Here is a 5686-nt window from a genome sequence, read left to right as displayed (position 1 = left end):
CTTGCGCTCATGGTTTTAAAAGCACTCCTGCTTTCTGCTGCACCCCCACGTGATTTTTGAGCATTGCAAAGCAAAGTGGTATGTGCTAGGGAAAGCACAGGCCCTTTACCAGCCCAAGGACACAGAAGAGACCGAGGAGAGCACACACGACTTTCAAGCATTATTTTCTCAGAGGAGATCAGTAATTTGCTCTCTGTGCTGAAACAGGCACACAATTCACAGATCTCAACTGCTTCACCACTAATACTAGTGGTAGCAGAGCTTGCCAACAGTTGCTTCCTTAGACAGCAAAACAGACTACAACGTAGGGTAGGATGCTGCCTTATGGGATTCAAGTCTCCTTGTAACATGTTCATCTCCTCCTCTGATAACCTACAGGTAACATGGACTAAAAGCTTTTTTATTTTGTGGTAGTGATGTTGCCTGTGCACATGTTCTACGACACCTCAAACCTTTCAATACTTAGGAATAGAAACAAACGTGCAGAAACCCACCTACAACAGAGCCCTTGGTTTACCTTTTCAGAAAAATGAACGTATCCCTTAGCACAAGAGACTGCTGGTTCGTCTGGGACAAGAGGGCTCTGTATTTGCCTAATTTTGCCTGCTTCTAATTCTCAAAAGCACATCTGCTCAACAAGCCACAACCACCTTCAGCCATGCTGAAGGAGTAAAGCATAAATACTTAGGTCCAGCACCTTTGATAAAATTTACAAACACTTCAGTAAGCACCCTCAATAAGTCTTTCCCTAAGAACAAACTCGCAGGTGGGCTTAGAGCAATTGGTGTCACTGCACATTCAGCCTTCCTCCAGCCTTCCTCCTGCACTAAGTCCCTTCATCAGTCAGAACAAGAGAGAGATGGAGAGTGCATGGAAAACGTAACATGAAATAGTGTAAGACTTCTAAAGCCTGATGGAAGAACAGGTCTAACAGATGTTCTTGTTCCAATCTAGGTTGCACTACACTCTGAGCTCACATTAGCAGTTCTTACTCATCTCACCCTACATTTGCTCTACAGAAAATAATTACCTTCAGGATGTCAGTCATTATTCAGGCAGCGAAAGCTAGATATTGATGCTAACAAGTAACGTGAGCAGATCACTGGAATTTCACTGTTTGTGGCAAAAAGGGAGCAGTTCATCTCTTACCAAAGAAACAGGAACTGAAGTAGGTTGTCAACTTTCCCCTCAAGCTGAAATCTCCTTTAAATTCACATTTACTTTTTTAAACCGGCAGCTCCCTTTAAGCTCACATTTGATATGCTGTATTTTCCAAGGCATACACTGAATGCAACCCCAAGATATAACATATTAGAGAGGATCACCAAGTTCTGGAACTTCTGGCTGAGAAACCAAGCAGGAGAAAGCACATCTATCCAGGACAACCTCCTCAGTAACAGCCCAGGGCCATTATAAATTAAAATAATAATAATAATAATAATACATTTAATAACAAAGTAATTGAAAACAGAAGACATTTAACTCTGAATTATGAAACAGATCACAGGAGTAGCTCAAAGGCTTTGGCTCCTGCCCCAGGCAAGCAGCTTCCCCCACCATTTCCATCCTCCCCCAGCAGCAGCAGTACAAGTCCCGCCCCACAGCCTCCTTGGTCTGGCACCATGATCACAACTCACTCTTCTGTACTTGCGATGCCATTTCAATATAGGCAAGAAACCGTCTTCTCACTTGAAGTACGTGTGTGCTAGCATTATCCCATAAAGCAGAGCAGGACAGCAAGCTATGCAGTTGAAAACACCCCAATTTACACATGTTCAGCAGCAAGTACACTTGAAATGCTGCAACTTCTAAAACCTGTTGCATTATCAGAGATGGAACAACAAACACCCCTTCAGGAAACGGCAACTATCCTGCACAGGTGGCAAGTTGCACTCGTTGCTAGTCTCACAGCCAACACTTGTTGAGGACTGGCTCGCTGCGCGTAATCACATTGATATCATGCAGCTGCAAGATAAGGAAATGGCGGATTACCGCACCCAGCTGGTCTAGAGAAACAAGAGCAAAGACACGTACGCAAGGCTTGTCTGGGAACTCTTGTGAGAAATCCCAGGCAATTAGAAACAATGATAGTAGAGGGCATACTGCCCTGGGAGTTATAGTTAGATTAGAAAGGGGAACTAGCGGATAGAAGAATGCGGAACTAACAGATAGGGCAGTAGACGACGCTTACCAATAAGGAGCTTGGCTTTTGCAATATGTATGAGCTAATTATCCTGTACACGATAAAAGACAATTGAGCTATCCATTAAAGCTGAAGCATACTTAACACTCATATTGAGCGTTTGTGTCTTCCCTCCGTCGACAACAAATGGCGCCCGAACAGGGACCTTGCTGGACGAGGACCCGAAACGAGTAAGCTGGTCTTAGTCGACGGAGAATAAGGGAAAGCCGGTTCTGACTACGTAACCTGGATCCGCGGAACACAAGATTGGGGCGAGCAGAAGGCGACTCGGGAAGAGCGCCCGGGACGAGCCCATAGTGGGTCCCGCCGGAACGCCGCGAACAGAAGCTTTACACGGGGGCAACGGCACCGTAAGTAAGAATGGAGAAACAAGCGGCAGTTGATTTACTTAAGTGCTTTTTAGAAAAGCGTAAGACGCCAGATATAGATTGTCGTAAAGAATTACCGGGGCTGGGACGTTTGACCTTGTTTGCCCCTGATCTACATAGTCAAGAGTTGCGAAACATTACTCGACAATGGAAACGCCGGACGAAACGCAGTCTAAAAACCTTGGGGAGTGACTGTGATGATCAGGTCGAGCTCTGGGGTCCTGCTGAAAGATTCTTTTCGGCGGCACTTGTGCCTGGAGTGGCGGTAGCTCATGCTATGGCTAGTCTTGGGAAACTAGCTTGTTGGGCTGTAAAACAAGCAAACGTGACTACCCAGATACTCACAGAAATGGCCCAGGACCTGGATAGCCTGCGACACGCTGTATTACAGAACAGAGCGGCGATTGATTTTCTACTGCTGGCACAGGGCCACGGGTGTGAAGAGCCCGAAGGAATGTGCTGTTTTAATCTCTCGGACCATGGCGAATCAATCCACGAGCAGCTGAAATGGCTGAGAGACCACACCAAGAAGATAGTGGTCCAGAATAATTGGCTTGATGAACTGTTTGCAAGTTGGTTTGGGAACATGGGAGGTTGGATATTGGGTCTGATAAAAGAAGGGCTACGCTTACTGCTAATAATTGTCCTAATTATAGTAGCGGCGCGAGTAGTATTTAGTTGCCTAATAAAAAGGCTCGAGCAGTTAACTAGTAGGGTTTTTCTAGCAACAGTAATAGCATGTGTAAGGTGTAATTGCTCGAAAAAAAAAAAAAAAAAAAAAAAAAAAAAAAAAAAAAAAAAAAAAAAAAAAAAAAAAAAAAAAAAAAGTCAATGCCACACGTGCTCCTTATTGCAATGCATCTCTTTGCTGTCATTATACAAACTATAATAGCATCCTTCCTTGCGCCAGGAGCCGCTCTGCTCGGCTGTGGGATCGACTGTGGAACGGACGCCCCTAGGTGCACCCCGAGCATTTTTTCCTCGGAGGGGTCTCCACTCTCAGCCGCTCACCACGGGAGCAGACAAGGACCTCCTGAAGCTGCACACAAATTATTTTAAGTGATATTGTCTTGTGGTATGAATGAGAAGTGCAAGAGGCCTCTCTGCGTGATTGTGTGATTGTGTGATTGTGCTGTGCGAGTAAGAAGCAGTATCGCTGCGAAGCAACATTCCTAGCGCTTAGTGGCTTGTTGACTGATGTAGATTCTAGTAGGCACACTACTTTACAATCGTAGTTCTGCATGAGATTTTTGACCCTGTTGCTTATTGTACCTTGCTTATTGCAGTGTGTGCGGTGATTGATAGAAAAATCTATAGAAAGCTTTTGGTTCAAAATAAAAACGGGGGAATTGTTGAGGACTGGCTCGCTGCGCGTAATCACATTGATATCATGCAGCTGCAAGATAAGGAAATGGCGGATTACCGCACCCAGCTGGTCTAGAGAAACAAGAGCAAAGACACGTACGCAAGGCTTGTCTGGGAACTCTTGTGAGAAATCCCAGGCAATTAGAAACAATGATAGTAGAGGGCATACTGCCCTGGGAGTTATAGTTAGATTAGAAAGGGGAACTAGCGGATAGAAGAATGCGGAACTAACAGATAGGGCAGTAGACGACGCTTACCAATAAGGAGCTTGGCTTTTGCAATATGTATGAGCTAATTATCCTGTACACGATAAAAGACAATTGAGCTATCCATTAAAGCTGAAGCATACTTAACACTCATATTGAGCGTTTGTGTCTTCCCTCCGTCGACAACAAACACTTGACACCCTACTGGGTGTTTGCTACAGGATATGGGCTTTTTGCACCACACCTGCTGCGTGATACCTGCACTTGCAGAGACAGTGTTACTGAGGAGAAGGGGAAGCAGAAGGAGAGTGCTGTTATTCAGCATTCTGATTAACTCATTTGAATCACATATTTAATTTTTAAATTTGACTGAATCCAGCTAAGAGGCTATTTGCAGAAATTTTCATACCAGAGTCTCTAACGATCTCTCCCAGTGTACTTCAATGTGCTAGCTCTATGCAGCTTCTTTAGGATGGTATGTGGTTTCTTCAAGCTATTAAAAAAATCCAAAACATCCTCAGTGGCTGAGAGATATCATAAAGAGAAGAACATCACTTTTAAATTGGTATTAGTAAGGTCTTTAGAATTTTTTTTCAAGATATTTGTCATCTTGTGATAAAGCTGCAAAGATGAACAGACAGCTCTACTACAGTATTAATAATAGCTTAAGATATGTAAATTCTTGAACTACTGCAGGGCTTGTAAATAAGCGTTCAGATGGCACTTTGACAGTTATGCAGATACTTGCGCTTCTGGTATGTGAGAGGGTTTACAGCGTTCAAAGACCAGACTTATAAATAGTAAATCACATGAAGAATGAAAGAAGTGTACAGATTCCAACTATTAAAAGGTGATGTAGAAGAAAAACAAGCATTAGCATAAAGACAAATCCTTCATATTTGGCCTCGTTTCTTTGTAAGAGCTCTCCTGTAACAGCATGAGAATCCAATACAGAGAAAACTGTAGAGGGAGTGATATTTCTCCAGAGAGCATGCAAGGGATCCTCTGTGAAGTTCAGAATAAGCTGTCAGCAAAGGCGACAAACAGCTGGCCACTGCAGTCTTAGTGCTTCTCTGCTAATAAACACTTCTCCTCCCAATACCCCCTCACTGTTCACACTGCTAGCACTCTCTGAAGAGACAGACAGTGGTCAAGAAGATCTTTACCCTAGGAAATTTGATGGATATCTGCTATATTAAACTCAACACAACATTAAAGCTAAAGAAAAGAGCTCTAGTAAAAAGAAGGAAATAAAAATCAACCCATGCTGCTATAAATGAATGTATTTTCCCTTTTTAATTTCAGGTTATTACGCTTTGTGAATCTGGATTTGCATCTGATTTATTCATCCCCTCAGATGTCTAAGCAGATATGAAAGTGTTTTTTTTTTTTTGTTAGATTGATCAGTTGGCCAGAATACTTTCCACAGAAGAGAAATGTGGAATTTGGTAGCATTCAAAAAAATCAAATAGACCCATCTTCAGGACAGTTTTTTAGAAACGTCTAAGTTTTCACAGCCCGTGACGGAGGACAAAAGATCACTG

Source organism: Anser anser (assembly GCF_964211835.1).
Source record: "Anser anser genome assembly, chromosome: 2".
NCBI classification, from domain to species: Eukaryota; Metazoa; Chordata; class Aves; order Anseriformes; family Anatidae; genus Anser; species Anser anser.
Note: the sequence above shows the minus strand (reverse complement) of the source record.